The sequence below is a fragment of the Antechinus flavipes genome, chromosome 2 (genome assembly GCF_016432865.1).
Source record: "Antechinus flavipes isolate AdamAnt ecotype Samford, QLD, Australia chromosome 2, AdamAnt_v2, whole genome shotgun sequence".
NCBI classification, from domain to species: domain Eukaryota; kingdom Metazoa; phylum Chordata; class Mammalia; order Dasyuromorphia; family Dasyuridae; genus Antechinus; species Antechinus flavipes.
The window spans coordinates 253,614,615-253,627,205 of NC_067399.1; the positions used below are offsets into that span (position 1 = coordinate 253,614,615).

Here is a 12,591-nt window from a genome sequence, read left to right on the forward strand (position 1 = left end):
AGAGAGAGAGAGAGAGAGAGAGGTAGACATAGATTTATAAATAGAGGATATAGATAGATATATGAGCAACTATACATATATCCTGCCATGTAGACATATATATATACATATATATGTATGTATGTATGTATGTATGTGTGAACATTTGGTTTCATGACATATGGAAAAATACTTTTAGATAGCTAACTTTGTATTGATTACAGCAGTCTCTGGAATATTGCCTCCTAAATGAGATCCATAATTAACAAAAAATCACTGAAACATATGAAAACTAAAGAATGTTTAATATCCAGAATACATATAGTTGATGGTCCAACCCCCAAAGCTTGGTCATTGGGACATATAGTTTGAACAGACATTGCAAATGCATAATGAGCTGGATTTGGATTCAGCACTAAACAGAAGAATAGGACTATGCTAGATATATTTGGAAAGCGACCAGTTCTTTTAAGCTTCTCCCTGAAGCAAGATCCATTTTTGGCACTAGGGGTCTTCTAGTGGTGCTATGTGACTGAAAGTTATGGAAGAAACTGAAAGTTGCTGAAGAATTGAATTTGAGGAGCATCCAAAAAGCAGTGGAGAGTATATGGTGAGTGTGAATACATTGGGAAACATTACAAATGATGAATTACACAGGAAAAGTGGTATGAATGGTTTAGGGAAAAGCGTTTGGCTCAGAAAAACAAAATGCTGCCTCAAAGTCTCCTACAACATGGAGGATGCATATATCAATATGATATGTGGGGAAGTTAGGCTGTAATAGGGTAGAGAGACCAGGTGATGATGTATTGGTGAACAGAACAAATGTCTCCAGATTTCTAATCAGGATAATCAATACTCTGTATATAGAAGAGAGAGGGAAGTTAAAACTGTTTCTTCACTTCTAATTTAAGGAAGTAAAGCTCTAGTGATGTTTGCTTATTTAGAGCAAAATAATAAGCTTTCTAAGAACTATAATGGATTCCTCACCATAAGTTAGATTACTGTTGAGGTGAGTTAATAGAAGAGTTCAATTTAAAGTAAAAATTATGTTTTATTTTATTTACATTGCTATTTCATTAAGTTATTTTGTTATTTTTTTAAAGTATATAATCTGGCTAATGAGTTAAACACATTAGTGGACTTATATATGGTTTTGAGATGATTATGACTCACAAAGTTTCTAGAAATTAAGTAGATAATAGGATCTTATGGATAAAGGGAGCTGCAATATATATAAATATATAAGTATACATATACACATGTCTATACATATATATGCATATATGTATACATATATTATGCTATATATTATATTTGTGTTTATGGATATGTGTGTATTATTCTTTGGAAGATGTAACCTTCTTCAATATTTCTCTAATTATTCATATCAACCAAACGAAGCTTTTCATGGAAAAGCCCCAATGCAGAACCCAAGTTGAAAAGGGATTTCATGTAGGTGTTCCTAAATGGCCCTACTTATTTACAGTTAGAAAACATTATGCTAGTTGCAACAAGCCATGAAACATTGCAGGGCTTCCTAGACAAAATAAATAACAACTCAAAAGGGCATAGCCGTCCATACAGGAAAAACATTAGAAGATGAAGATGATGATATGTAATTAGGTAGATAATCTGTAGAATACATCTATCAGAATAAAACTCTTGGGTAGACACCCAAAATGAGTCCAAAATTGAACAGGAGAAGAAATGAAAAAAAAATCTCTCTCTCTCTCTCTCTCTCTCTCTCTCTCTCTCTCTCTCTCTCTCTCTCTCTCTTTCTCTCTCTTTCTCTCTCTCTCTTTCTGTCTCTCTCTCTCTCTTACTATTGATTAGAGAAATGCAAATTAAAGCAACTCTGAGGTACCAGGTGCCCATCAGTCCCCCTCCACATGGTTGAGCTTGTCTGCCAAAATGGTTGGCCAGGATGTGGCCTCTCAGAACAGGACACAGTTTTCCCAGATGGTGTGATCTCACTACTCCACTGTTGTGTTATCTAGAAGCACTCTTTTCCATCCTGGAACGGGCGACCAGCATTCTCTTTGCCTTGCAGCCACTGGCTCTGCTCCTCCTTGCCTTGGGACTGCGACCTAGATCTGAGAACAGGCGATTGCTCAGTGCCGGCCGGTCTCCCTCGGATCACTTGTCTGACCCCGTTACCATCTGTGGGCTGAGAATTCTGAAAGTGGCCCTGCCGTTGCTGTTGATGATTCAGGCACCCCGGGGCCTGCTCCAAGATTGCTGGGGCATAACCTGGGCTTCACTATCACCCCGCAGTAATAGGCCTTTCCTGCCAACTTTCTACATTTTCTTGGCCAAAGAAATCGCTTCCCCTCGTTTTTTTATGGGTTCTGCTACTCCCGCACGGGCTTTGAGAGATTAGCTTAGATTGTCTGGGGGAGGATTTTGGAGAGCGTGAGTGAGGGGGAGATTTTGGATGCTTGGATAAGTTGATTTACTTTGCCAATGTACTTTTCAGGGCTATGAACAAAGGTAACAAGATTGATGCATGAATGCACTGCCAGAGCTACCTCAATGTTTAGGAGGCTCCAAAGGAAGTTTTTTTTTACTAGACTGGCATCAAATTGAAGGCCTACTGGGCCATTGTGTCGACCTCATGGAACCTGGACGCTATACCAGGGTCCCGTCAGGAAACTGATTTGCCATGTTTTTAAAATTCCAAAAGTGTGTTTGCCCGCAAGACTATTTTACAGAGAATTTCTGCAAGACAAGCGGTCACACGAAGATCAGCAGGGATTCCAGGGACCTTCTCAAAGATCTCTCTGAAAAACATGGGAGACACTGGCACAGTAGCATCCAGGAGGACGTACCTGCCTCAGAGAAGGCCCTCAGAGACTCACAGACTAACCTGTGAGCAAGGCAGAATTGTAATAGCTCAAAAGAAACAGGAGACACGCAAAGCTAGCCACATCTCCCTCCAAATGGTGACAGATGCTATTTTGTGCCTTCTGAGCTCATAAGGGTCTGAGCAGCCAAGGTCACACACACTGGGCCTTGACCCCAACCTAGTGATGTGGTTTTGATGATCAATAACTATTCTAGTCTTCTTCCTAGCCAACCCATGATTCTTGGTGAGTGTGAATGTTCCCTCTCTGCAAACTAATAGATTTTACACATAGTAGGTGCTCCTATCTTTATTTGCTAGTTTGATTGATAATTTGTATAATATTTGACAATATACTGTTTTTTAGTCTCTGAGGTAGTTTTTTGGGGGGAGCTCATGATCTGTGCAGATGACTTTGATGTCTCCAAACACAAAGGATCTTTTCTTCTCTCTTCTCTATGCCTCCTCAACACCTTGCCCAAGGCTATATATACAAAAGAGGCTCACACTTTTTGATTTATTGGGGGGGGGGAGAAGTATATGTTATGAGAGACAGACAGAGATAGAGTATAGTGGGGTGAGATGGGCAATTTCATATCTTGATGTGGCAGGGGAAAAAATCCACAGAATCTGGAGTCAGAAGATACTACTTCTGTTTTGCTATTTATTACTTGGGCCTTGGTTCCTTCATTTCTAAAAAGAGAGAAGGCTAGAAGATTTCCAGGCTCCCTTTCAATTCTAAATTTGGCAAAGATACTGGAGTGGTTTGTCATTTCCTGCTTTAGTTGACTTTACAAATGAGGAAACTGAGGCAAACAGAGTTAAATGATTGTCCCAAGGTCATATCATTATGACTGGTCTGATTCTAAATTCGAATTCAGGTCTTTCTGAATCCAAGCCTAGCATTTGTTTCACTGTGGTGCACTGCTGATCCCATGGATTCTCTGCTATTGTGATGGCTCTCCTCTTCACTCACACCACATAAATGGAAGCAGAGCACAACACCCTGTTGCACTCCGATCTTCTCCTTTTCTTCTCTCCTCAGTCTTAAGTTCCAGGTTGAACAGAGATATTGCATCAGATATGAGATGATGTGGCGAATGATCAAACAATTTGATTAAGAATCCATTACTCTCAGGCTCAGAAAGCAGTTCATAGAATAGATTGTGTCTTTTAGTGCTTACCTCAGATGTAAAGGAAAGAGACTGAATAGGCTATTTCAACTGCTAGGTGAATGAATGAAGATTATTTTATTTTTAGAACCTGGAAAAATTAATTTTAAAATGGCCTGCTATAGTTGATGGGCTCTAAAACAACAGAATGATTGAAAAACAATATTAATTCAAAGAGATTCAGTGATCTGCCACTCGTTATTTCCAAAAGAGAGGGTCAAGCCACTTATAGAAAGGAATATTTGACTTTCTGTGACTTATATTTGCTAACTGGACCTGAGAGATAATTTTATTTAAGACAATAGAAACATTTCTTTTTTTAGTTCAAAATAGAATTTTACCAAGATAAGTCTTTGGACCTCTAGAGGAAGCTTGAGGAATAGCAGACAACTTAAGTTCCATTCTTCTCTCTGGCCAAAGGAAAAAATAAAAGTCATGAGAGCACAGGCAAAAATGATATTACAAAGACCTAATGTCACTGTTTTTCCTTCTCCCCAGGTGCCTCTACCATCAAAGCAAAAGACTACTTGTTAATCTAAGTTTAGTGAAATTAGACAGAACTTCAAGAAAATAACTTGGGATGCATGGGGTAAAGGGGGTAAGAACTTTCATAAGGTCTTAATAAAAGTACAGCTCATGAAAGACATACTCTCCCATTATTTTGCAGAAATGAGAAGTCTATGATTAAGAATCTGCATATGTTTTAGATTTCTTTTTCCATATATTGATCAGTTTTCTGATTGTTTTTTCTACTCTTTTTTTTTTAAAAAAATTACTTTTTTTAAAGTAATTAAAATTTAAAGAAGAAGAAGAAGAAGATCCATAGATTTTCTTGACGAAGATACTAAAGTATTTTGCCATTTCCATCTTCAGTAGATTTTGACTCTTTTTTAAATTAGTAGATAGCACCAAAGCATGACCCTCTTGATGCTAAAGTGATGATGAGACTCTCAGAACTTAGGTTAGTCTTTACATGGCAAATTCATCTATCACCAGAGCTAAAATGTCTAAACCCAGAGATTTCACTGCTTCCCCAAGGAAGTCATTGATGAAGAGAAAGGCCCTGTGGACACACTAAAATATTTGTAACTACACTTCTTGTGGTTGAAAGGAAGCAGAAACAAAGTAGATGTCCACTAACTGGAGAAAAGCTAAACCAACTGTGACACATGAATATAATGGAATAGCAGTGTACTATAAGAAATGATCAGTAAATATGATGACTACAGAGAAGGATGGAAAGACTTATTGAACAAAAGAAGTTGTGACTACAGTAATGAAAAGTAAAAGAACTGCCACCAGAAAACAATTAAAATAAATTTACCAAATTACAATGAACATGCTTGACCCAAAAAAAAAAGAAATAGAAGAAAACATCTCCTTTTACTCTTTTATTAATAGATTGATGAAGAGATGATAAGGAGAGAGAGAAGAAGGGAAGAGGGGAAGAAGTCATCAGTGATAGAGGAAAAAGAGAAAAAGATAAAGATAGATTAATGTATGGGAAGATGGTTGATAGGGATAGACAGATATGATAGATTGATGGATGGATGGATAGATAGATAGATAGATAGATAGATAGATAGATAGATAGAATTTAACTATCTGTGTACAAGTTGTCCCTCCTTCCCAGTAATATGTCGGTTCCTTGACAGCAGGGATTGCTTTTATTTTTTGTCTCTACATCGCCATTGCTTAAAAGTGTACAATGCCTGATGTATAGCAAGTGCTTAATAAATGATTATTGAATTGAATTGAAGAACTTCTCTGAGCAGAGTCTAGTTCCTAGATGACGAACATCCAGTCCCATACTTGCCTTGTTTCCAATTCATTAGGCCTATCAGAGATTGTGTTTCACTGGCATTATTTTCTTTTCCTCCAAAATAAAGAGGGAATAATGATAGCATCAAGTGCCCAGGACTGTTATGAAGATCAAATGAAATAATATTTTTAAGTGATCTGCAATTCTTAATACATTATAAAAATGTTTATTTTTGTTATTTAACCCATAGCTACCTCCTAGCCAGAAAAGGTACCAGAATATTAAAGAGTTTTAGTGAAGAGGGAAATTTATGAAGGAATAAACTGTTTCCTGGGTTGTAAACAGACAGGATCCAACTTTTTCTTTGTAAATTGAACAGATGGAATTATTTGTACTTCTGAGTTAGATGAGCTGTTTATGTGTTTTGTCTTTTACCCAAGAGCAAATTGCAAAAAAGAAAGTGTCTTTCCTCTGGGTCCTAGTAATTAGCAAATATCCCTCCATTCCAAATTAACTGGAGGATGGGGGTTCAGGGAGGAGGAGGCCACAGCTTCAAAATGTCTAATCTAGAAACATAGGTATATACTACTTCCAAAAGAAGCTTAACAATCATACTGAAAGCTGAACAATCATATTTGTTTAAATCAGACTGAAATGGATGCTGTTAGCCCTTCTCAGGGGAAGAAACTAAGCAACAGTTGGACACATGCTGGAAATTAATATCACAGGGAAGCAATTAATCTTCCTAACACATCCCATTTTCTTTCCTTGCACGTATTTTGGCTGACGTCAGAATCTTGTCAAACTGATTTCACTCTTGTTTGGCTTTCCTGAATGTTATCCCCAAAGCCTCTCTTGCTCCAAATATTCTTAAACACCATACAAATGTTTCTATTCAACCTGTCACTGGGAAAATGAAACGTCTCCAACTGAACTGCCTATAAAATTGGTTTAATTAGGAGCAAGAAGCTGCATTTTGGTGGAGATTTAATCATAGATTTAATAATTTAATGGAAGGAAACCACCTAGTCAAAATGTCATTTTATATATAAGAAAGGGAGTCCCAGATAGCATAAGCAACTTATCCAATGTCTCTCAGGTAGAAGGGCTAGGAATTGAACCCATTCCCTCAAACTTCAAATGCAATTTTTTTCAACTATTCATGCTCTCTCCCATTCAAAATTCCAATAGAGAAAATAGGAAGTGGAATGGACCTCCTTGACCTACTCTTCATTCCTCCCATCCCAAAGGTATCCTTGAAAGGCTTAATAGAGTGAATCTGAGAGATGAAAAGTCATAAAGAATGTTTCAACACAACATTTGGCAAGGAATTAAAAATGTCAGTGCTGACTAGTGTCACTCCTGGATAGAGATCTGTATTATTTCATCAACAACCTTCTTCTCATCTTGCTTCATTGTTCCCTAGCTTCATCCACTTTCTTTCACCCACATGAGGAGTCAGCTGAATAATTTTTCATATGAAATGTTTGGCTCTGCTGCCTCCTCTGCATTTAAATTCCTCATTGTGAAAAAGATTCCTTCATTCTTTACATTGTTTTTCTTCCCTGCTACTTTAAATAGCCCCAGACTGCCAAAGCTCACTCAGATAGAACCTCCATCCTAATCTCATTTTTATACCTGTCCAATTTCTCTCCTTGGATACTCTGACAACTGATGTGTAAAGGCATCATAATAATCATATATCCAGCTTCTGAATTGTTTTGTGCTGGCCTCCAGAATTAAACAGTGAGCTAAGACATTCTTTCCTGCTTTATTTTTCTAGCTTTCCACTACTATTGCTACCATTTTATACACACTCTCAGGCAAATGCCCGTGGGAACAGTTATTTAGGTTGAGAGCTATCATGGTGTGTTGGATGAAACACTGAACTCAGAGTCATGAAGATCTGGGTTCAGATCTTACTACTAGACACTTATAAGGGGTATGTGTATGGCTAAGTCACTCTCTGTGACTCAGTTTCTTCATTTATTAAATCAGAATTAATAGTCTCTAATGTTTCTTTGACCTTTACATCTATGAGCCTTTTAAAAAAATCTATTCTGAATGTGGTTCCAAGAAACTTTTTTCAAGAAAATTTTACAACACTGTTTTCATGTGGTCATAATGGATATTATATATATATGTATATATATATATATAGAGAGAGAGAGAGAGAGAGAGAGAGAGAGAGAGAGAGTCTTGATATTTACATTTGTTGTCATAAGTTATTTTTCAGTCATGTCTGACTCTGTGAGACATGTAGGAGGTTCTTGGCATAGATGCTGGAGTGGTTTGCTATTTCTTTCTCCAACTCATTTTACAGATAAGGAAACTGAGGCAAAGAGACTTAAGAGGCTCAGCTAGGGTCTCACAGCTAGTAAGTCTCTGAGGTCAGATTTGAACTCGGGAAGATGAGTCTGTCTTCTTGATTCCAGGCCTGACATTCTATCACTCTTCCACCTAACTGCCCCAATACCATTTGAGCTGCACTAAAATCGAATTTGAAAAAAAAAAGATGATTATGGATTCTCAAAAACTATTCCAGTGCTGTCCAACTTTGGTAAGTTCTGCTGAATTTGTATTGTTTAGAGCAGGGCTTCTTAAACTTTTCCTGCTCATGACCCCTTTTATCTAACCAAATTTACCAATTTATATATACCTATATATAAACATATATTTGGCTTATAAAATAAGTCTGATAATTTACTGATAATAAATAATAATTTCATGATCCTTACATTCAATTGTATGAGCCCTGTAGTTCTATCATAAAAGGGCTTATCAGAAGAAGATTGGCTACTAGAGGCTGAAAAATTTTTTTTGACTATACCAACTCATAAGATCTCTGACTGTAGGAAATGTAATCTTTATCAGTTGAGAAAATAAGTCCACACTGATGAACTCACAGACCTTTTCTAATATTGTAGAAGGGAAATACACACTTATGCATATGTAGACATAAATTATATATACATATATATATATATACATGTTTATACATATACATAATGCCTATATAAAGTTACTGAGCATCTACTGGATTCCTAGTCTTGTGCTATTAGAATTATAAGAACAAAAGAGGGTATTTCTCCCCTAACAGATCTCACAGTCCACCTGGAAAAAAGAGGTGGGACTGGACCTATAATTTCATTGGAATAGGGAATTTCCAAGTTAGGAAACTCATTTTATCAATGTAGGTCAACAGCTTCCCTGATGTATATATGCTGGCAAATATTCAGCAACTAGCTCTCTAGCAAAATAAATGCATTAAGTTTCCCTGATGTATATGCTGGCAAATATTCAGCAACTGGCTCTCTAGCAAAAAAAAAAAAATGCATTAAGTTTAATTTGTATTATTAACATTTCTCCATCATTTCTTAAGCCTAGACAATCAACAAAAGAACAGATCAAGCTCTGATTTGCAGTTATCCATTTTTAAGGTCTAATGCTAACAATTAAAATTTAACTGAGTCCTACTTACCTACCTAGAACTTAGGGTCTTAAAGAGATGCCTAAAGCACTGAAAGGTTCAGAGTTGTAAAGAAGATTGTAGAGCAGTGGTTCTCAAAGTGTGGTGCAGTGAATCCTGGAGGGTCTCTGAAATCCTTTCAGAGGGTCTACAAATTCAAGATTAGTTTTTTTTCTATTTATGATAAATATCTATTATGTAACCCATATAAACAAAAACTCTTTGCGCATATTCTCAATAGTTGTTAATACCATAAAGATACTGAGAAAAAGAGTTTGAGAATCACTGCAAGAAATATGTCTCAAAGAAAGGATTTGAACTTAGGTTTTCTTGCCTCTGAGGCTGATTTTTTTTTCCCCATTATGTCATACTATAGGGAAAAAAAAAAAGACTACGAATTAGCTAATAGTAAAAAACTGAATATAATTAAATAACAAATTAAGTGACACAGATTACAATAAATGAGAGTTTTATGAAAGAGGTCATCATTCAACTTTACCTTTGCAAATTTTCCTTGAATTAGGTCCCAAACTACATTCACAATACTCACTCAGCTACCCATTGGTGAAGAACATGGGATATGGATGGACTTCAGTTATGTAGCAGACGTATAGACTCTCAAAATCTTGACAAATTAAATTCTTTCTTCCTAATGGTATTCACGGTCATTTCAGGGAGGTAATATTTTCAGCTCTGACTGATCTGAAGCACTCATCTAGCCTTAAGGCTCCTGGCTCAGCACAAAGCAGAGCACACAAAGAAACTCCATAAACCATGAATTTAATTGAATGAAGTGTCTTGAAATTGTGCCATAAGAAATCCTTCATGAAGTTGAAGAAAATGTAGTATTTAGCTTATCCTTAGAGAAGACAGAGGAGACAAGCCAGTTTCCTTCAAGTGTTTGAAGAACTATCACCTGGAAGGGAGAATAGATTTATCCTATTTGGCCCCAGATAGGGCAGAATTAGAAACAGTAGAATGGAGTTGCTAAAGGAATAATTTAGACTTGTGGTGAGGAAGACTTTCTAACAATTAACTCACCCCAAAGTGGAGTAGACTGTCTAGTAGGTGGGAAATTTTCTCTCGGTGAAGGTCTTCAAGCAAAAACTAAATATATCGCTTGTCAGGAATGTTGAAAAGGGTACGTGTGGTCAGATTAGGTTGGACTTGATGACTTCTAAAATCCCTTCTGCCCTCGTGATATTGGATTCTTTCAAAAAATTGCAGATGATTCATTCAACATTGAAATGAACAATGGTAAAAATATCTGCTTGGGCTCATTCTTTCATTCAATAATTTTAATTGTCTTTGAAATTTGTACAAATTAGGGCTTCTTTTTAATATTCCTCCAACCACTTTCTGCAACCTAATTCATATTCAGCTGGGAAGAACATTCTTCTGCCTGTCAAAGTTTGGAAAAGCCAGCCATCCGGGACAGTTTATACCTGGGGGCCAGAAGGGCAATAACTTTCAAGCTAAAAGAATGCAAGCACTTGGGTCAAGAACAGCAAGAGTAGGTATTGGGGTCTGGGCCAGGAGGGCTTCAGTGCTATGGAGGAGCTTGGGAGTCAGCTGCAGTGCCATGTTGGCAGGACTGGATTTGGACTCTCCCTGAGGCTGTGTGAGCCTTTACCCCTTCCCCCAGGGGATCAGAAGGCTGCTCCTACTCCAAGATTGCTAGAAGGAAAATAAATAAAAATAAGGGCCAAAGATCAGTGGTTCTAGGGGCCCTGTTTGTGCTCATCACTCAGCTCCTCCCTACAGCTTCAACAATGTCAATAATGTCTTCTCCTAGAGTTCTCTTCAAGGCACTCCACTGGCTACAACTGAAGAAGTGGGGAGAGACAGCTATGTCCTAGCCTTGGCAATAGGATACTGAACTCCCACTGTCACCAGTGTGTGAGTGATCAGCAGCAGCTCAAGCCACCTTCTAGGAACCAGAGATTGAGTGAAGGAGTGTACTATACATACCACCACAGATTATGGGCAGCAAGATCATATTTTGACTTGTGGCTCACTCCAGTGTGTACCATGTTGTCTGGTGGCCCCAGCAGATTAAGTTAAGACACCGGTCTGTTCATCTTCTGAAGACTTGCCAGCAAAAAGCAGAAACTCAATGGGAGCTACTACATGTCATCCAGGACCTGCATCTTGCCTACCCCAACATGGCCATTCCCATGCATCCGTTTGATGACTTCTTCCAGGGTGAGAGGGGAAAGGATGGGGAGAAATCTCCATCTTGGTTGAGAACAGGCTGGTTCATCAGAATAACTGTCATGGAGCTCGTAACTGGGTCCAAGTCTATGGGATGGTGCTACCCAGCTACTGCAGACAGCATCCCCAGCCCCGGCAGATGCCCTATCACCCCATGACATGAATGTGTCGTCTACATCCAGAATGAGCAAAGCCACAAAGGAAATTGCCATCACTTCATTAACAAGAAGAGACTTTTCTCCTCTTAGTCGAGGGCCTACAACATTACCTTCTTCCATCCTTCCAGGACATAAGGGTATCTCCTAGAAGAGGATATGTTCCTGGACAATCAGGGGAGGAGGGTTAGGACCTGGCCAGTTGGGATTCAGGAGAATTCTGCTGGCCAATCAATATCTCAACTAGCTGGGCTTGAAGCCTATTGTAGGAGGGCAGGACCTCCAGGTTATTTGGCATCTTTGAAGATCTCTTTTATCTAATCAGGATCTTGGAGGAATAATCTAGAGGAGCTAAAAGAATCTGGGTTCATTTTCTAATGAATCTGAGTCCTCCAGTTAATCAGGGCTATGCTCCCATTTCTAAGTTAATTAGAAGACAAGGGCCTGACCTTCTACATGAAAACTTAATTCTAATTTCTTTGGCCCTGAAGTATTTTTCCTTAAAAAGACACTAGAAAAACAAAACAAAACAAAAAATTACTCAGATTTTTTTTTCCAGTTGACTTTAGAGAAGGTTCTGGGCCCAGAAACACCGGGGGCTTGGACCAAGATCTGGGAGAGGAGGCACATAACATGCCCGTTATTATAGGTACAAACCACTTTGAATGGTCTTGGTGCCCCTGCCAAGTTTTGGGAAGCATAATCCCTAGCATTTCTATGTCTCTGCACTTTCCAGGACCTTTTTCTTCACTCCATAGAACTTGGAAGCATTTGCTTCTTCCCATTCTCTGACACTCCAAATGGGGAGAGAAGAGAGAAATGATTGTATGCTGTAAGATAGGGGATGCCTGGACTGAGACTCTGAGATCTAGTCTCAATTCTGCTGCGAATTCATTGCAGAACCTTGAAAAAATGATTTTCCCCCATGGAGTCTCATTTTTCTCGCTCTATAAATAGAAGGGTTCGGACTAGATAATCTTAGTCTCATCCAGCCC

The 12,591-nt window shown here is 38.1% G+C and overlaps 1 pseudogene; it reads left to right on the plus strand.

Moving 5' to 3' along the window:
- The first annotated feature begins 1,906 nt into the window (after positions 1-1,906).
- LOC127546574 (alpha-N-acetylgalactosaminide alpha-2,6-sialyltransferase 6-like) lies at positions 1,907-11,734 on the plus strand (annotated as a pseudogene).
- The last annotated feature ends 857 nt before the right edge of the window (positions 11,735-12,591 follow it).